General features: G+C 43.1%; 1 protein-coding gene and 1 long non-coding RNA gene across 4 annotated transcripts in view; one reads left to right on the top strand and one right to left on the bottom strand.

Annotated features, from left to right (window-relative positions):
- The window catches only part of G3BP1 (G3BP stress granule assembly factor 1), a 32,154-nt gene extending 20,404 nt beyond the window's left edge, over positions 1-11,750 (bottom strand). Inside the window, exon 1 of one of the 2 annotated variants that reach the window (XM_045999147.1) lies at positions 11,618-11,750. The gene's annotated coding sequence lies outside the window, so the exon portion shown is untranslated. Of the gene's footprint in view, positions 1-10,893; positions 11,564-11,617 lie in introns of those variants that run through there. The other variant, XM_045999148.1, reaches the window with a different exon arrangement.
- A 518-nt stretch (positions 11,751-12,268) lies between these two features.
- LOC123938638 lies at positions 12,269-20,370 on the top strand. 2 transcript variants are annotated; one of them, XR_006817753.1, is made up of 4 exons: positions 12,269-12,704; positions 17,930-17,988; positions 18,425-18,785; positions 20,162-20,370. It is a non-coding gene; the product is annotated as an uncharacterized LOC123938638 (long non-coding RNA). The 2 variants fall into 2 exon arrangements; XR_006817752.1 differs by lacking the exon at positions 20,162-20,370 and having other exon boundaries at positions 18,425-18,978.
- Positions 20,371-21,260: the final 890 nt, after the last annotated feature.

Below are 21,260 nucleotides of genomic sequence, written 5' to 3' on the forward strand. Positions count from 1 at the left end.
GAAATTAAACACAAAGGTAAACAGAGAGACATGTACAGATCAATTTCAGTATAAAAGAGGCAAGAAATTTTTACTTCAGTTTTCTCAAAGGACAGGCAAAACAGACTGACTGGTCAATTCTGAACAATTTGTGGAGATCTGTTTATCCTTATCTAGTACATTATATTATTCTTCACCAAAACCTAAGCAATTAGTTCAAGGCCAGTCTGTACTTTCTCCAGATTACAGGCACTAGATCAATACAAAATACCTTCCCGGTCATACTGGAGAGCAGTTTACCTGCAAGCACTGTTAAGAGAATATCTGGATCTTAGGTCTTAAACTAATGTACTTAGAATAAGGCAGAATGAGAAATTGTTTTATTTCTTGTGTGGCTCACAGTCCCAAAGGGGGAAAAAAAAAAGGTAATTTCAGATGTCCTTACTGATCCTCAATTTTTCAGAACTTCAAAGTTCTGATGGACAGTAGAAGATACTAACAGTCATCTAAGCCTGTGGTTTTCAAGTTTTATTATTTCCCATTACTTCATATAAACCAGAGCAACTGCGCTTTTTAAATATATACTACAGTTCCCATATAAATTTTCCTTTCTTAAAAGGGACTGGCTACTCTTTGAAAATCACTAACATCTGACCCAACCTCAAATAAAAGGAAAAATCCAATGTGATTCCATCACATTCCCAGATCCCACTGTTTCACAAATGAAAGACAGCTCTCCCAATTCCTTAGAAACTGGTAGTATCATTTTCATTCTATTAAGTTGTGCTTGTATATTTTCTAATACATAAATAGGCTGAACAGAAAGTTCTGCTTCCCTCTATTATCCAAAATATGTAATACATCCACAATATAAAAAGCAATTTAAAGGGAACCTTCACAAGACAGACAAATCAAAGAATACAGTACACATTAAGCAAACCCCTATTTTTCTATTCCAGTTGCACTTACTTCTCTTGAGCACCATCTGCTCTTGAATTTCCAGTCAATATTACAAATGTCATTACCAGACCAGTAATATCAACTTAACTGCATCCTTAGATACTGCCAAGTAGTCTCATTATAAATTACTAAATGACATTTTACCAAATATTACTTTCTTACCCAGTATTACTATGCAATATAGTCAAAATCCTCCAGATTATGTATCAAACATAAGAAAAATTATAATCTGTAGACCACCTCTAAAACTTCTCTTTTCCCCTCATTTGAGATTACCTATATAATTCAAATTAAAATAAAGAAAGCTTATTGGTTTAATTATACCATTACAAATATTTTATTTCTGGTTATCCCCCTAAAGCCAAGAAAAAAGTAAAGCTAAAAATTTATATGCTAAATTGATCTCCATCTCATTTGTAGATTTTTCTTAACAGTTATTAATTCTGAAGACAATACTAAAATCCATATCATTTACCAAGTTTCCAACATTTCCTTTATTATCTTAATGGTTTAACATAATTGAGTATTTGGAGACATTAGAGAATTAGAGAAATGTATGTAAAGTTGACCTCAAATACCCACCCTCCCAGTTAGGGGCAGACACCCACCCCACCCACAGTTGAAATTCCTTAACTTTTGACACCCCAAAAACTTAACCGATAGCCTACCGCTGATGAGAAACCTTAACCAGTAAACAGTCAAACTATACATATTTTGTATGTTATACGTATTATATACTGTGTTTGTACAATAAAGCTAGAGAAATGAAGATATTAAGAAAATCATAAAGAAATAATACATTTCTAACACCATTCTGTATTATTAAAAAAAAAAAAATCCATGTACAAGTGGACTCCAGAGTTTAAACTCATCTTGTTCAAGGTTCAACTGTTTCAGGGTGATGATTATAAATATACAATAAAAAAACTATTCAAGCTGAATCCTTAAATTTTATAATTACATCATTTGTAAATTACATCTCCAAAATTCCATTTAGAAAGTGCTTTCAGGAGTGCCTGGGAGGCTCAGTCAATTAAGCGTGCAACTCTTGAATTTGGCTCACATCATGATCTCAGGGTGGTGAGACTGAGGCCTGCCATCAGGCTCCCCACTCAGTGCGGGGTCTGCTTGAGACTCTCTCCCTCTGCCCTTTCCCTCCCCCTGCTTACAGGTGTGTGTGCACACCATCCTTAAATAAAATTTTAAAAAGAAAAAGAAATCCTTAAAGAGGGAAAGATACTAAACATGACTTTCAGTTTACCAGTTTTACTGAACCATCCAAGTCTAAGGAAAATCTGAGTGCTCTAGTTTAGAACAGTGAAAAAATATTTGAGATACAATAAAAAGAACCCCCCTAAATTTTCTTTAACCAATTTTCACTGTGAAAAATTCTCCAACATCATTCACTTGCTGTGTTCCTGGGCTACAACTTAATCTCTGTGCCCCCAGTTCTTTCATCTGTAAAACTGAAACTGTAACAGCAAGAACTGTCTACTGAATAGTAAGCACTGGATGTTAGTTACTACTATTAATATAAAATTAACTAACTCTAATTAAGGAAAGCTTTTACACATTCCACCCTTTTCTGTCCCCAGAAGACTATTTAAGTATTCTGCTAGCAATACTAAAATACAGGATTCCTGTGAGAGTAAGAATTTTTGTACAGAGTACCTTAGATGCCCAAGCACTTAATGTAACAATAACTTTTCAGAGAATTTCTAAGTTGACTTGATTTTTTTCAAAGATTTTATTTGTTTGAGAGAAGAGAGAGCATGCACAAGCAGGGGGAGCAGCAGAGGGAGAGGAAGAAGCAGGCTCCCTGCTGGGCAGAGAGCCCAACCTGGGTCTCAATCCCAGGACCCTGGGTTCATGACCTGAGGTGAAAGCAGAGGCTTAACCTGCTGAGCCACCCAGGCGCCCCTATTTTTCTTTTAAACAACACTATTTTATTCTAATGCTAGGTAAGCAAGTTGTTGAACTGAAAAGATTTCTGAAACAATCTTTACTCATCAAAGCCATCAGGAAAGTATTTCCCTTGAGAAAAGCTACTAGAAAGTAAGTCAAAATGTTCATCTCACTTTAATCCCAACACTAGCAAACTAAAAATAAGAGCACTAACCACTCTGGGGTGGGGGAAGGTTAATTTTATATTACGGAACTACCCATGCATAAACTGTATTAAAAAATTAAAAAATAGCTAGGTGTAAAAAAATTTTTAATTTAAAAATTAAAAATAAAAATAAACATAGCAAGGTGTAAATATGCAAAACAAACAAATACAAAAACATACATAAACGAAAGGAATAAGAAGTACTCACCTTTGTACTGTTATGGGAAGTTACATTCTATATAATGTATATAATGGAGTGCTATGGTAAAAACAATAAAATTGGGGCACCTAGGTAGCTGTGTGGGTTAAAGCCTCTGCCTTTGGCTCAGGTCATGATCCCAGGGTCCTGGGATGAAGCGATGAAGCCCCAGAGCCCCACATCCTCACTATGGTAAAAACAGTAAAACTGGGGCACCTGGTGGCTCAGTGGGTTAAAAGCCTCTGCTTTCGGCTTAGGTCATGATCCCAGGGTCCTGGGATGGAGCCCGACATCCTCACATCCCCGCAGCATCCCCGCTCAGCAGGGAGCCTGCTTTCCCTCTTCTCTCTCTGCCTACTTGTGATCTCTGCTAAATAAATAAATAAAATCTTTAAAAACACACACACACAATAAAATTCATACACCTCTGTACTGCTAGAATGTCCTGGGGAGAACATGCATTATTTTTAAAGTAAGAAGAAAAATGCGACAAAAGGTACCAACATCCAGTAACTAGTGGCATGTTATCTTAGTTATCTTACCTATTTTAGCTCTCCTGAACAGATCTTTAAAATCAGATAGACCAGTAATTCCATAAACTAACTCCACTCTGCGATTTTTAATTAGTATGAGTGGGCTACTTCACAAATCTGAGGACCATACATCTCCCTCTATTTACTAGCAGGCAATATGGATGATCCAATTTCAACTTTTTCATGTGTAGGAAGTTTTATCTGGTTACTTTCTCAGAACTTTCAGGGCTAAGGTCTAAGAGCTAAGCATTCTCCTAAAAAGTTCTTAGTTTCAAATTCAAATTGGTCTTAGATACCTAATTACTTTTTTTTTTCCGAAGATTTTGTTTATTTGACAGATCACAAGTAGGCAGAGAGGCAGGCAGAGAGAGAGAGGAGGAAGCAGGCTCCCCACTAAGCAAAGAGTCCAATGTGGGGCTCGATCCCAGGACCCTGGGATCATGACCTGAGCCGAAGGCAGAGGCTTTACCCCACTGAGCCACCCAGGTGCCCCAATTTACTTTGCTTTTTTAAGGGATTGTATCAGGGGCACCTGGGTGGCTCAATCGTTAAGAGTCTGTCTTCAGCTCAGGTCATCATCCCGGTGTCCTGGCATCAAGCCCCCCTCTCGGGCTCCCTGCTCACCAGGAAGCCTGCTTCTCCATCTCCCTCTGCCCCTGCTTGTGTTCTCTCTCTCACTGTATCTCTGTCAAATAAATAAATAAAATATTTTAAAGAAAAGATCATGTCAAAGATTCTATTCAAAAAAATAAAGGGGGTGCCTGGGTGGCTCAGTCAGTTGGGCGACTGCCTTCACCTCAGGTCATGGTCCTGGAGTCCCGGGATCGAGTCCCGCATCGGGCTCCCATTTCCATGGTGAGTCTGCTTCTCTCTCTGGCCTCCTCTCTCATGTTCTCTCTCACTCACTCTCTCTCAAATAAATAAATAAAATCCCTTAATAAATAAATAAAGGACTGTATCAGAAAACTTTCTGTTGAAGTTTTCCAATTTTAGGAAAGAATTCACTTTTGGTTTGTAACACTATCATTTTTCCAACAATACCATTTGGTGTTGGCATTCGGATTCCTCAGAGCAAACAATGAAAGCGTGATTATGGTACAGTACAGGAAAAAAAAAGTTTAAGGTAACAGAATTATTAGTTACCTACATGGAATGAAAAGTTCAATTTTCATCCTTTTCTTACCTGATCCAAAAAGCACATAACACCATCGATAAATGCTACAGTAAAATAACATTTAATGGAAATGTCAATGATTTCTCAGATTAACATAATCACTGATTTATTTTTTTGTGGATTGACCCTGATTTCTGAATTACTCTTAAATTTCAGAATGTCTACTTAATCCCAAGTTACCAAATTGCATGACAACTTCAAAGAAATTTCCATCAATAATTTTGCTGAAGTTCACAAAGAATGTCAAGTGTGCTTCCTTTAACCGAGTCTAAAAAGCTGTGAGCATTTATGTTCCAAGAGCAGGGAAGCATGAAGACCAACCATAATACACCTCAATTAATAGTACAGCTTACTCTGGCAAAAATCAATGCTCTCAGGGTCATGGGATCCAGCCCAGAGTTGGTCTCTCACTAGGTGTGGAGTCTGCTTGAGATTTTCCCCCTCTCCTGCACTGGCACATGCTCTAAATAAATAATCTTTAAAAATAAATTTTAAAAATTAAAAATAAAAAGATAAAATCACTTCACACAGAAGATCCCCAAAGTATTAAAGTATCAGTGGGTGGCTCAGTGGGTTAAAGCCTCTGCCTTCAGCTCAGGTCATGATCTCAGGGTCTTGGGATCAAGCCCCTCATGGAGCTCTCTGCTCAGCAGGGAGCCTGCTTCCCCCTCTCTCTCTGCCTGCCTCTCTGCCTACTTGTGATCTCTCTCTCTGTCAAATAAATAAATAAAATCTTTAAAAATAAAATAAAGTATCAGTCAAGAAGACAGGGGCCTCCTGGGCGACTCAGTTGGTTAAGCGTCTGCCTTCAGCTCAGGTTATCTAAGACAAGGTCCTGATATTGAGCCCTGCTCAGTGGGGAGCTGGATTCTCTCTCTCCTCCCAGCGAGGGTTCTCTCTCGCTATCTCTGTCTCTCTCCCAAATAAATAAATAAAATCTTAAAAAAACATGTATCAGTCAATATCGAACACCGGCAAGAAGTCGGGAAAAGAGAACCTGTGAAACTAAAGGGAGTGTCAACTGCTCCCACCACAGGGAAGAACAATTTTGCAATTATCTTATAAAATCCAAATGTTCAATGAATCTAGCAATTCTCTTCTAGATTTGTACATAAGAAACTCACCCGTGTACACAAGACATCAATTTGAGAAATAATTTCTCAAATAATTAGCCACCTTATTTCTAAAACGTTAAGAAAACAACCTATGTGTCTGTCAAACAGGTAATGGATTAAGGTGCAGTTTATGCCTAACGTTCAAACCTCTGTATCTAACATAATCATATGGGGCACTTAAAAGATTAAAAAGCAGTACTATTTATAATTACGCCAGGTTAACTGGAGTGAATTAGGGCTGTCCCTGGGAAACCAAGACATAAAGTCATCCTATTTATAGCAGTCAAAGTCAGCATGAAATAGATCTCAAAAATATTACATTAAGAAGTTAGTTGCTAAATACGTACTGTATGCTTCTAAACATGTTTAGAAGTGTTTTTAGTATACACAAAAACATCAGATACTGTTCATAGGTACAATTATTTTTAAAATAGCCTAGATGTAGAAACAGACAAATAGAACCACATTAACAGAACAGTTATGAAATATACAAACACATATACGGACAACTAGGATTTTCAACGTTAAGTGCAGATAATCCAATAGAAAAAGGATATTCTGTTCAACAAATGGTGGAACATTACACATCCTTATCTACAGAAAAAAATGAACCTCACATCATGCATCACATCATATTAAAATTTAACGGGGTGCCTGGGTGGCTCGGTAGCTTAAGTAGCTCAGTAGCTTAAGTGTCTAACTCAGCTCAGCATAATCTCAGGGTCCTGGTATCAGAGCCCCAAGACGTCAGGAGTTAGGTGCTCTGCTCAGTAGGGAGCCTGCTTGTTCTCTGTCCTTCCCCCTTGTCGTGGGCTCGCTTGTATCATCGTCACTGGATCTACTGTTCAATCTGTTTTCTAAACTCTTCACATTTACCACCTGTCACTTCCCTTCAAAATTCTTCACGGAAGATCTTTGGAGAAACGGTTGACTCTAGGACTGGCAAAGGCAAAAATACAAGGTGAACCTTAATTGTCTGATGAAGAAAATACTAAAAACAACAACAACAAAAAAAAAACAAGAACAGGGAACATGAAGGGACACAAGGGCAAAAACTGGAACAGTGTGAGCAACGGAATTAGTAAAAACGCAAAATAAGTTAGATACCCCTGGATTGCCACCCCAAGAATAAAATAAGCATGACTCACTCCATATATGGACGAGGCAGTACCGTGAACCCAGGGAGTCCACACACATGGCATACTTGAGACACAGCCTAAGAAAGCCTAGAAAGTTAAGTAGTTGGGATGCCTGGGTGGCTCAGTTGGTTAAGCAGCTGCCTTCGGCTCAAGTCATGATCCCAGCGTCCTGGGATCAAGTCCCACATCGGGCTCCTTGCTTGGCAGGGAGCCTGCTTCTCCCTCACCTCTGCCTGCCACTGTCTGCCTGTGCTGGCTCTCGCTCCTCTCTCTCTGACAAATAAATAAATAAAATCTTTAAAAAAAAAAAAAAAAAAAAAGAAAGTTAAGTAGTTGTCACACTCATACCTTCCAGATTCTGAATCTTTCAAACTTTTTTGAATAAGGAAATAGCTACCAAATAACAGTCTACAGTCCCCTACTACATACATAAGCTTTACAAAACAGTTTAGAGAACTACTTAGGTTTCAGAGCTTCAATTCTCTTTTTAAGCGAAAACATAAGCTATGTAAGAGCACTTTTAGAACATAAAAGAACTACACAAATACACAATGATGCTGTTACACAGCCACTCAAATTAAAAGCCACAAGGATGACAACCCTACAAAGCAGAAGTCTATCCCATCTAGGAAGCCCCTTTCTCTGAACCATCTCTTAACATTTACTTCAATAATTATTAATACCTGGGGCACCTCGGTGGCTCAGTCAGTTAAGCGGCTGACTCTGGGGTTTTGGCTCAGGTCCTGATTTCAGGGTGTGAGACACCAAGCCTTAGTGGTGCTCCACTCACTGTGGAGTCGGCTTCTGACTCTCCCTCTCTCTCCCTCTGCCCCTCTCCTCCCCCTCCATGCCCCCAGCTCACTCGCACTCTCTAAAATAAATAAATCTCTAAAAATAATTATTATAAAATAACTGAAATACAGCAAGCTAAACAGCTAAACAATATTACAACATGACTAACTGCCAGAGGACAAACAAGAAATCTATCAAAGTCATCTAAAGACATTTACTAATGCCACAACCTGTAAAAATTTTTAAATTATTTTCTGTCTTATAAAGCCCCCTCTTCATGTGCAGATTATTCCTAGCTCTTTACCACCTGGCTTGCAATTCAGCTTTCCCCACCAAGGCCAAATACGAGGTCCAAGAATACTTAAAAAAAGGAATAAGGTGACTTTTGAGATTTAAAAATATATAAACCTAACTAACCACCACTGTGATCACCAATTACAAGTGAGATTACAATTGCTGAGTCTAAATTTAACTCCATGGCTGGAAGGACAGTGTTGCAACTAAAGGTTTTTCCCACTAGCTGTTGGGGGACCGGGGGAGACATTTTTTATCCCCACCTACTCCAAAAACTCTGTCCCTTTCCAATGAACATATAATGCCTATCTGAAGAATTCTAAAATATTTAAAACAACAACCCAATTACAAGATATTGAAAGATCAAAGAAGTAATTTTACTAAACTGGCAAAAAAAAAAAAAAAAGATTCGTCAGGAATCCAGGTTTTATATTAAATTTCATCTTTTAGCCCCATCGATCCTTTGAACCATATACAACTCACAGACATACAAAAACTTAAACTGGGGCACCTGCGTGGCTCAGTGGGTTAAGCCTCTGCCTTTTGCCCAGGCTATGATCTTAGGTCCTTGGATAGAGCGCATCCCCCGTATCCCCCCCCCAATAGGGTTCTCTGCTCAGCATGGAGCCTGCTTCCCCCCTCTCCCTACTTTTGATCTGTCAAATAAATAAGTAAATTGTTTAAAAAAAAAACAAAACACCTTAAACTAACCTCTACCCTTTACTTTCAAGGCAAAGTACTAAGATAACTAAAATCAAATTACAAGAAAAAGAACTACTGCGAAATAGGTCAGCAACAAACATTACCAAATCTTCTGATGCACCCTTAGCAGACAGTCAGCTGAGAACAGCAAACAATGTGAGTTAAATAAAGAACAAAGAACTGCCCACTTTTCTATCTGTTTGAAGTACAAAAACTTAGAAAGGATTTAATAACAAAAGTAACCTGACTTGGCTAGGCAAGAAGGAAGGCACACCAGTCTTACTTTATTACAGTCTGCTTCATTTGTTCTTAATAAATGCGTGCAAAAGAGATATGCCAGGCTACCAACTGTATAGTACCAGTTTTCATATTCCTACCCAACTGATAACCATTCACCTGAGGGAAAGAACATGCTAAGAAATATCTGAAAAAGAATCTAAATTCTCTCTATTATTGCACAAGGAAATTTCATTCTGATATATTTTACTTTCTGACATATTTTACTCCCAGCAGTAACACCATTAGCAGACACTAAGTTAACAGTTTAAACCTATGTCATTATGTTTTAAAAGTTGAAGCCTAAAATGCTAAGTCAATAAGGTAATCCATCTAAATAAAGGTAACTAGAATTGCTACATGAAGGCCACGTTCTATGTAAAACAATGTTATATTCTAAAGCAATCTGTTATTATGGCAACACCAACTGAAGAACTTGGGCCATACAATATTTTGATCCCTTATCTATTGCTACTTTCTGTTAAGAAACATGGAAACTACTGGATAAATGGAAACACTTACAGATATCAAGCTTCCTTGTAGTTTTTTTTAACTTACTTGCAAGGATGGAAATTTTGTGTTCCCTCTGACTACAAAAACTTCTTAAAAAACTAATCCTAAAAGCTCTAAAAAGAAAAAGAAAGGTTGAAAGCCATTCCAAGCCAAACTAATTCGGAAGAGCTAGTGCCAAAATTTATTAGTTGTATCTCAAGTAAAGACATTTGTGATACTAAGTAATGTCCTGGACCTACAACGATTTTCTAAAGCCAGGGAACATACTGGCTTTTAAAAATTGCAAATATATGCTCATCTTTGAAGGTATCTTCCATACTCGTATATACAGAGGAGCCCAACAGTAGACGCGAAATAACTGAACTTAACGTGGAGAGGCTTTCATTCACAGAAGATCCCAACTGCCCTAAGGGAAAGACTTCCAACACACCTCAATCACCTGTAATTCACCTAGCCTAAGCTCCAAAGCTTAAATTTATACTGTACCTGGGCACCATCCTATCCGTCCCAACTTCACATCTCAACCCACACATGCGGGCGACATCTAAAACTCATCGCTCTAACCCGCTTTTTCTCCAATTGCCAAACGAGGAAGTTAAACTATCTTCCCAAAGGTCTTTCTCAAGTCTGCCCCGTAAAGGAAAGACGGGAGAAAAGGTTTCAAGGTGTAAGAGCAAAGCCCAACTTGCGGCGGCCGGGAATTTCCCACCATCGCGCCGAGCATCAAATCAGAGAAGGAACACCGTCCAGGTTCATCTGCACTTATTCGTCTTTCTCTCTACTTTTCCCGGAAGCTCTGAGGGCGGCACATCCATCAGCTTTCCGTGCGCACACTCGTAGAAAGGAAGCCCAAAGCCCATCGTGTCCTTTGTCACAATCCCACTTCCAAGCCGCGTCTCCCTGGAAGCCCACAAGTGGCTCAAGCACAAATGCCGCCGCACTCCGCCCAGTAGCTGGCCTCTTCCGGCTGATGCCGCTCCCCCCGGGGACCCGTGCTCCGGGGGCCACGGCGCCCTGGGGCCGCGCAGGGCGCCGGCCCAAGGACGGAAACAGGCTGGGGGCCTAGCAGCCACACTGCCTGGGTTTCACCCGATACCTGCCCCTTACCGTCGCCGTGCCTCTGACCACGTTTCCGCACCTCTGGACGTCCGCAACCGCTGCAAAAAGCAAAGTCGCCGCACCTACCTCCCCGGACCGTTGCGGGGGCACGGGAGAGCCACGCAAGTTGCTCAGCACGGCTCCTGGCACACAGCGAGGGCTCAGGACAAACAGCAATTATTACTTCCACTCATCATCCGTGCCTTGGTTGCTCCCCGTTTACTCCCTGTAAAACCGGCAGCAGCACCTCTGCTTCCCGAACCCAAAACCTCCTCGGGTTTTCGTGTCGCCCCCGCCGCTAAATAAAGCCTCCTCCCGACCGGACCAAGCTGGAGCCCGTCGCCGGGGCAGAAAAGATCTGCGGGCGCGCGGCGGGGAGGGAGACCGGCGGGAAAGGCCAGCGGGCGGGCGGCGCGGGGCCCCGGAATCCCGCGACCGGCCTGGGGCCCGGGCGGCGGCCGCGGCTCGCTCTCGCCCCGCGCGGCCGTTGGGTGTGGCACGCGCACGCGGGGGACGCGGACACGGCCACGCGCGCCGGCCGGTGGGAGCGCAGCGAGGAGGGGGCGGGGAAACTCCGCGCGCCCGTGCGCCCGCCTGCGGCCGTTGGTGGGGGTGGGGGGTGCACGCCTAACGCGGCGGCCACCGCCACGACCGCTGCGACTTCTCTCCCTCACACGCGTCCCAGCTCCTCTTCATCCCTGGGCTGCCCCGCCCCGCCCACAACCCGGAATACCTGCGCGGCTGAGCGGGAGAGGAACAAGCTTTGCTCCACAGCACAGCAGAAGGAAAGATCCCCTCACGCAACTGCGTCCGCACACACGCGTGCTCCGTCGCCGGTCTATATAACCGCGACTCAGCCTAACTTGTTGCAGCCAGGTCGAGCAGGCTGGCGACCAATCCCGACTGCGTCTTCTGGGCTCTTCGAGCAGCAATTGGGTAAGGACTCAGGATGAAGGCGTGGCTCTTGATTGGCTTTGACTCATGCCTATGAGACTGTGAGGATCTCGTTTCCCTAGTAACGGATTGGCACTGAGAGCGACCAATTACTTAAAGGGACGTCGAAAAAGAGGGTGGGAAGTTCTTTGACCGATGTCCATGGTAGCCAATAAGTGTGCGAGGCGGCTCCCATTCGTTAAAATGTGTTCCCTTGGGCGGAGATCCGTTTTCCATACAGGAGCGGTTGCTCCACAAGGTGGGGCCCGTGTACTTTGGGGAAGTAAACCCCAAGCAACTAGGAGGTGGGCGCCAGGGAGACCAAGGGAGCCCCCGGCCAATGGCAAAGCGAGAAGGATCTGATTGACACGGGGGTTGGACTGCGCCAAGGAGACCGAGCCCCAGGGCCGCCGTGCCCTCTGGGGATGTTCAGAGGCTCCTCTGGCCCGAGCTTCCGTCCTGTTTCCTTTCTTTCCCTCACTTGTTGGGTCTAGGCCCTGAGGCCTTTCTCCCACCTTTTCTGCAGCTCGGTACCCGGGAAACCAAGTGCGAAAGTTCCCGTTGTTTGTTTGTTTCTGTAGCAACTTTTTTATTTCCATGCGGCCACCTAAGAGCTCTTGCTGGCTCTCACCATTAGTCAGCACTATTGTTGGACAACAGTTTAAGAGCAAGCGAGAGGGGAGAGTAGCGCCCGTCGTGTACCTACGATCGTGTAAAAAGGCCGCACCGGGAAGGTGCGGTTGAGTTTGGGGACACGGAACTCGACCCTGCTGTTCGCGGCCGATGGCCGGCTCGTGGGAGCCCGCTGGGATCTTTCCCTTCTGTTGCTGCCAAGGAACCGTAGCCTGTAAGGTCTCCGCTCCGGTTGGTCCCTAATACAACATCCTGTGCGTCTCCACCATTGCCATTCAGTGTTCGAGTAGCTGGGGGTGTGGGGGCTGCTTTCGCGCCGTTACGTCTTTAAAAGGTTAATTTGTCAAACTCCTCCACGGACGCCCCAGAGGTTTCCCGGAGCACTTCAGGGGTTGAGTGGCGCTCCAGCCCGGTCCTGTCCACGTCTCTCGGTGTTTTACTGGGCCCTCTGTTGGTCACCACGAGCATTTTGGAAGGAAATGGTCGGTTCTCATTCCAGGCATGTGATCTCCCGTTAAGTTTTGCAGAGAATTTGGGAGGAAGCACCTGGAGCGTCTGTCGGGGGAGAAGGGGCACTGGCAGCAGCCCTTTGGGATCCGGGCGCGTCCCCTCTCATTCCCTGCGCGGGGTCTGGCCCCAGATGAGACTCGCGGCCGCCCCCCAGGAGACTAGTGAGAGCGTCCTTATGGCCCCCCAGGTCCCACTGCCCCATCGCCCAGCTCATTCAGCATTTATGAAACTCCTATTAAGGGCTGGAATCGGAGATGATCTGGATGCCATCTCTGCTCCCCGTCACCAATTCAACAGACTAGGGCACTTTGCTGGGCCGGGAGCCCGGCAAAGAGGCGAACAGGCGTCCGGGACTATGGAGGCACCGGATGGAACTCAGCCCAGAGGAGAGAGTCCGCTTAAGTTTTCTGGGACTAAAAACAACCCTCCCCCCACCCCCACCACCCCAAGCCCCGCAAGGATCGGGTCAGCTTTGCTAAGGAATTGGTAGTTTATTCCGACGGCAGAGAACAGCCCCTGGAAGGCTTCTTAAAGGGTGGACTCGCAGATTTCCTTTTTATAAGACAACTCTCCAAATTGAAATACTAAGGAGAGCAGATTTTCAAAACTTTAAATTTACAGATTGGTAATTTGACCCAGATGGCCCGTGATAAGAATCAAGGCTATTCTTAATCACATTTGGAGCGAATTTTAAGTGATAACAGCTCTTTGGTGAGGCTGTTTGGCAGTCACTATTAAAAATTGTGTGTATCATCCAAAACAATAATAGTACTTCTTGGTTTATAGCCACACTTTTTCACCTTTTTTTAAACAAAGAAGCATATACTGGCGTGTGCAATTGCAGCATTGTCAGCTTTGTTAAAGTACTAAAAAACTGGGGCACCTGGGTAGCTCAGATGGTTAAGCGTCTGCCTTCTGCTCAGGTCCTGATCTCCACCTCCTGGGGTGCGGCCCCATATCCAGCTCTCAGCTCAGCCAGGAGTCTGCTTCTCCCTCTGCGTTTCCCCCTGCTTGTGCTCTGTCTGTCTCTCTCTCTCTCAAATGCATAAATAAAATCTTAAAAAAAAAATAAAAAATACTTAGAACTGAAAATGTAATTGCTCATCAGTTGGCAAACTGACTAACCAGTCATGTGCATGTAATATAGAATACCATGCCGCAGCTTAAAAAGGAATGAGGTAGAATTATGCAGATATTGATGGGTCCCTTTTTGTTATTTGGATTGTTCATTGAAAAAAATCAAGTTCAACAAAATGCACAGTGAAATCCCATTTAGGATAAAAAGCAAAAAACAAAACTCCTGATTTCTGTATGTTAAAATCAATATGTGAGTGCATGGGAAGAATTCTAAATTTAAAACAATAGTGATTCCCCCTAGAAAATCCCCTAGGTTGGGAGTGAAGAGGATAATGTATTATTTGAAAGCTGTGCAATGAGACTGTGTTCCTATGCACTGTGTTGTGTAATGGGAAATAGGAAGAAAGAAAGGAAGGAAGGGGAACTGGGATTACCAGAGGGAGAATGAGGACAAGAACCCTCACGTGGCCATTCTTCTATGGGAGACAGCAAGTTGGCATTCTCCTGTGGTAGCTTCCCCGCTCAGATCATAAAACCCTCAGGCCCAAGGTGCTGGATACTCAGTAAATTCAGTGACTCATTTACCACCAACAAATTGTCTTGAGCACTGGTTCTAAGGCAGGAGAATCAGGGGAGTCAGGGGAGATTTTCCCCCAGGAGACTTACAGCTTCAGTCACAACTGGGTAGAGGGACTATAGACGTCTAGTGGGCAGAGACCCGGGATGCACAGACTCACAGAAGAGACACCCTCCACCCTCCCCACACCCCTGCCATGACAAAGGTTTTCCCGCCAAAAGCTTAACAGTGCCAAAGCTGAGAGACCCTGATCTGCTTTCTGAGTCACAGAGGAGAGAGTCCCTAGCTTCCTGCTGGTCTTCCTCCCCACCAGCAAGCAAAGTCTGCATACCCCTCCTGTATACTACTTTACCCCCTTCCCTTTCTGCCAATTCTCCCAAAGCTATGAGAATCAGAGTAGGAAGAAATCATGGCCAAGACCCCAGAAAACACACTTTGGGGGGGGGTGGCAGGAAATATTAGGTAAGGGATGATCCTAAGACTATCAACTTGATCAGTGTTTCCCAAACGCAGCTAATCATTTATGCAGTTTGCTTAAAAATATGTGCCTGTATGTGTCTTTCACCATTAAACTCTCACCTATGAACAAAGATCTAGTATAATATTCATAACAGCACGGCTTGTACTAGAAAGACAGGAAATGACCCAGGTATGGAGCTATATGGAACTGCTCTCACAGTGGACTGTCAAGCAACCATAGAGAGAATGAGGTGGATCTATGCATAACTACAGAGCGATCTGCAAAGTGCAGAATCATGGAAAGAGTAAAAAGGGGCGAGCGATGCCATGGGGCATTTCTATTAAGGTGTACTGCGTTGCCATAGTTGTCTCTGCACATTCCTGGATGGTTTTGCTGTGCAGGCACAGGTTATGTCTGGAAGGAGTCACAAGAAACTGTTAATGATTGCTAATGGGGAAGTGAACTTGGGCCCAGGTAGAACAACTTAGTTTTCATTCATCCAAAGTATGCCTAGGTACTGATAATTTCTTTAACATGTGCTGTACTGGTTTTCAAAAGGAATTCAATGTAAGTGTAGATGTGAAGTGTAGAAACTACAAATATGGAAACTTTGATCTTTAAAAAACAGACAGGATAGGGATTAAGAGTATACTGACCTTGATGAGCGCTGAGTAATATATAGATTTGTTGAATCACTATATTGTACCCCTGAAACTAATATAACACCGTTTGTTAACGACACTGGAATTAAAATAGGGGCCCCTGGCTGGCTCAGTTGGTGGATGGAGCATGTGACTCTAGATCTCAGGGTTGTGAGTTAGAGTCCTGCACGGAGTGTAGAGATTACTTAAAAATAAAATCTTTTAAAAAAAGTAAAAAAATAAAAAATAAAAAAATAAAATCTTTAATAAAAATAAAGTAAGTTTCAAAAAGAATTCCCTTTAGGTATATGAAGGATTTTGAAAATGCATCAAAGTTTTTAATCAGCCTGCCTACCAGACTACTAATATCTTTTCATTCTGCTCCTTACCATACAAAAATCTAAAGAGACCCTTTTCTGGATTAGAAACACATGCCTAATTGGAGTCCTTCATTTTTGGCATTGACTGTCTGCAAGCATATCACCTTCCTGAAACGCTATGGAATGCTGGCCATGAGCTAGGCAACCTTGTGAATGTTCTCTATAAAGGTGATCTCATTTAATGTTGACCACAACCATAGTTCTCATTTCTCAGAAACAGGCTCAGAGAGGGTAGGCAACTAGCCCAAAGTCACACAGCTGGGGCTGGAAACTAGGACTCTCTGACTTCAAGCCCGTGTTCATTTACCTACTTGTCAATATTACCCAGGGAAGAAGAATATAGCCCCGAGTAAGAAAAGGGGTTTGGCCTCCTCAGAAATCCCTGAAAGGCTGGAATAGTCCTTCACGTCCTCACACATGCCATCAGGTAATGCTACAGAGACAGCTTTCCCAGTGATTTGAAAATTCTGGGATCCATGGCAAATCCTAGTAAGCAGGATTTAAAAATTTTAAAAATATGTATTATAGTCGTACCCATATATAACATAAATCCCCAGAGGATGTAGTTTATTGAAAAGAACATCTTAAGAATTATGGCGGTATGTCATGCATGCTTAAAAAAATACCAAAAACTTGGGGTGCCTGGGTGGCTCAGTGGGTTAAAGCCTCTGCCTTCTGCTCAGGTCATGATCTCAGGGTCCTGGGATCGAGCCTCGCATTGGGCTCTATGCTCGGCAGGGAGCCTGCCTCCCTTCCTCTCTCTCTCTGCCTGCGTCTCTGCCTACTTGTGATCTCTGCCTGTCAAATACATAAACAAAATCTTTTTAAAAAAGAAACAATATATGCACATGTGTTTACCAGTGTTTGTGAAACCACAGACCAAGGTCTTGAAAGAATGTACAACAGTTGGGGCACTGGGGTGGCTCAGTCAGTTGAGCATCTGCCCTCTGTTCAGGTCATGATCCCAGGGTCCTGGGATTGAGCCCCAAGTCAAGCTCCCTGCTCAGCAGGGAACTTGCTTCTCCCTCTCCCTCTGCCTCTCTTCCTGGCTTGTGTGCGCATGCTCGCTCTCGCTCTCTCTCTCTCTTTAATAAATAAATAAAATCTTAAATAATGAAAACTTAAAAAAGAATTTACAGTAATCTGATAGTGCTTTCTCTGTGGAAGACATAGATAATGAGGGTTTGAAGGAAACTTTAACTTTATCTGAATTGTTTAAAATTTATTTAAAAACTTTCTATGTAGGGGTGCCTGGGTGGCTCAGTTGGTTAAGCGTCTTCCTTCAGCTGAGGTCATGATCCCGGGGTCCTGGGATTGAGCCTCACATCGGGCTCCCTGCTCAGCAGGAGCCTACTTCTCCCTCTGCCTCTGTGTTTGCTCGTGCTCCGTCTCTCTCTCCCTCACTCTCTCTCTCTCTCAAATAAATAAAATCTTTAAAAAATAAAAGAAACTTTCCATGTATTATATAATTTAAAAAGTAATGTGGGGGGGCCAAGAGGGTGGCTTAGTCGGTTAAGCATCAGACTCTTGATCCCAGCTCAGGTCATGATCTCAGGATTCTGAGACTGACCCTGTATCAGGCTCCTCTCTCAATGCAGAGTCTGCTTGAGATTCTCTCTCTCCCTCTCCCTCTGCTCATCCCCCTGCTTTTTCTCTCTCACTCTCAAACAAATATTAAAAAAAAAAAAAAAAGTAACTTGGCATAACCCTGAGAGTGGCTTCTGCATACTTATTATATACCAGGCACTGAACTCAACATTTTATGAACATTGTTTTATTTCTCACAATAATGCTAATTATTGAGATAAGTCTAATTATTGTCTTTCTCTTCCAGGGAAAGAAACTGAGGTTTAGAGAGGTTTATTGCCCAGAACAGCCAGGAACTGAACACAGGTTCGTACGTATCTCTCATTAAATAGAGCTTTAAGTCCCTGACACCTAAAAAGTCTGACAGAAAATAAAGGAGTCAGGGGCAGCATGACACATGTCCTCTGATCTTGGGGTGCAGTGCTCGGAGCACCCTATGGTGCTAGGGACTGTGGTGGCCCCAAGAGCTCGTGCCTTATCTGAAGAGGCCTGGGTGGTCATTTGTATGCATATATATTTTTTTAATTGAGGTATAATTGGCAATTGGCAATGTTGTATTGATTTCGGGCACACCACACAGGGCTTCAGCAATTCTATACGTTACTCAGTGCTCACCGGGATAAATGTCATCACCATCTGTCACCATACAATATTACAATATTATTGACTGAATTCCCTATTCTTTTCATTGTTATGACTCACTGTATTGTTTTCTAACATAGCTTGTTTCCACTCCTTCCAGGTGCCTGGCAAGATTATTCTGTCCTACCGCCTTACACCACATGCCCTACTTTGGCCAACACAACGTGAGCAGAAGTGACACATATCTCTTCCAGGGAGAAAGGTCTTTGGACTTGGTGCTTACTTGCTGAGGTCTTCCCTCCCCACACTAGTCCCCATATTCAATATCATTCTGTTCCGAGCATCTCCCTCAACCTGGGTCCCTGAGGAAAAGTCATTTGCACAGAACCACTCCTCCAAACTGCCCAACCTGCAATGGTCATTTGACATAAACAAGAAGGAGAAATCTGTTGTTTTAAGCCTTTGAGGTTTTGCGATGGTTTGTTGTGATAGCCTTACCTGGCCGTTCCTGCCAGTTACAGGTAAGTTTCCAGATCTTCCAGTGTTTCAGCAGACACTCAAAATCTGGATTACTCACTGTTCTTAACTTTTTATTAATGGTATAAGAGTGTTTGGTCCTCGGGGCACCTGGGTGGCTCAGTGGGTTAAAGCCTCTGCTTTCGGCTCAGGTCATGATCCCAGGGTCCTGGAATTGAGCCCTGCATCTGGCTCTCTGCTCAGCCGGGAGCCTGCTTCCCTTCCTCTCTCTCTGGCTGCCTCTCTGCCTACCTGTGATCTCTCTCTGTCAAATAAATAAATAAAATCTTTAAAAAAAAAAAGTGTTTGGTCCTCCCTTTTTTTTTTTTTTAAGATTTATTTATTTATTTATTTATCTGAGAGAGATAAAGCATGCACACGAGTGGAGGGAGGGGCAGAGGGAGAGAATCTCGAGCAGACTCCATGCCCAGCCTGGAGCCTGATAGGGGGCTCAATCTCACCACCCTGAGATCATGACTTGAGCCAAAACCAACAATGGTCGTTCAACCGACTGAGCCACCCCAATGCCCTTTGGGTCTCAATTTTAAATATTTTATAATGAAAGTATTCTTTCTAAGAGGACTATAGTTGGGGCACCTGGGTAGCTCAGTTAGGTGTCTGCCTTCAGCTCAGGTCATGACCCCAGGGTCCTGGGATAGAGCCTGGCATTAAGGCTCTGGGATAGAGGAAGCATTAAGGCTTCCTTCTCAGCAGAGAACCTGCTTCTTCCTCTCCCCTCTGTTGCTCCCCCTGCTTGTGCACACACTCTGTCCAATCAATAAATAAAATCTTTAAAAAATAATAAACAAGAGGACTACAGTTGAATTTATTTTTTTTATTTTATTTGGAATTATTCATAAAAATGCTTTTCTTAAAATGCTTGTCTTGGTCTTATAGGCACAACTACATTTACATGTCAGTCTACAAATAGATTTTAAATTGTAGTAAAATATACAGAACACAAAATTTACTATTTTAACCATTTTTAAGTGTACAGTTCCCTGGCTTTAAAAGTACATTCACGTTGTTGTGCAACCAAACTCCATGTTTGTAAATGTTGTCAACTAACTGAAATATATGTTGAGTACTTTAGGAACTAAATAAAATATGTCTTCAGGTCAGCATCACACAGTGATGCCTCATGCCAGGCCGCCTGTGCCAAGCCTGCATCCCAAATCCCCTGTGCTTTGCAGCCCCCCTCTTCCCTTGCATGTGCTTCTCCAAGGGCCCTTTTGGCTCAGAACCTTTGATCCCAAGCTGACGGTTCCTTGGTGGATAAAGCAGTGAGGCAGCTAGTGTGTGCCTGTGTTATAACATGACAAACAGACCCTTAGCATTCTGGAGGGAGTAGACAACAGCTAACAAAGTCCTTTCTTTGCAGAGTTTGACCCCAGCATCTGCAGAAGGGCCACTCCAGTAGGTGAGGTCCAGGGAGAAGCACCACCCCTCGTCTGTGAGCCTGCCATCTACACATGACTCCTGTCCTCACAACAACACTGCCTGCCAGGAAGGGCCCATTTCCCAGCCCTGTGGTTTAGTGATAAACTGACTTATCCAAGTTTACAAGGCTAGTAGGAGACTGCTGGGTGGTCTGGAGCTCAGAATTCCTGAATCCTGCTCCTTAAAAATATTTTTCTCTGTGATTCCTAATACATATTTAATATAGAAAATATGGCAAAGAGAAGTAGAAAAACAAAACAAAAAAAAAACCTCCCTATAATATTGGAATGGGTCAGGGTAGTACAATTAGATCTGAAGATATGGAAACATAGTTCATCAATCTTTGAGAGGCAATTGACTATCAAAATTGAAAATGAATAGCCATTCCACAGAAGGAATTCATTCCATGTAAACTTATAAGCAAACATATATGGACTGTCAATACATCATCATCATCATTAGCATGAAAAGATAGGAAGCCACTTGTATGTCTACCAGTGGGGGACTATCAGGAGTGCGTCAGGGGCAAGTACCAGGAAGTCTGTAGCTGTCGCTGAAATGAACATAGACTTATATTTCTCACCTAACAAGTCTGCAGCTGGCATTGGCTGGTGAGCACACCTACCAGCAACTCTGTGATTCTCTCAGCATTTCCCTCGTGGTTGTACTCTAGATATCATGTCAGTATTCTCAGCAAGAAGGGGAAAGGAGTGGTATCTGTTCCCCTGGTGAAGAAAGCAAGAACTTTCCAGAAACCCTGTAGCAGATTTCTGCTTCTGACTCCTTGGCCAGAGCCACATCACATGGGCACACTTGGCTAAAGGGAAGATGGAAAAGCAAATACTGAGGGTACTTAGGGATCTGGCCTCTACACTAGCAAGAGTAAAAAGGCTGGGACTGAGCGTTGGATTAGCGAACCAATGGTATCTGCCATAGGGCCTGGTGAAATAAACTATGGTACAACTGAAAAATGTAGAACTATGTACCACTAAGAAGAATGAAGGGGATATGTACAAGTAAAGAAGAAGCTCCACAATATT

The sequence above is a fragment of the Meles meles genome, chromosome 3 (assembly GCF_922984935.1).
Source record: "Meles meles chromosome 3, mMelMel3.1 paternal haplotype, whole genome shotgun sequence".
NCBI lineage: Eukaryota > Metazoa > Chordata > Mammalia > Carnivora > Mustelidae > Meles > Meles meles.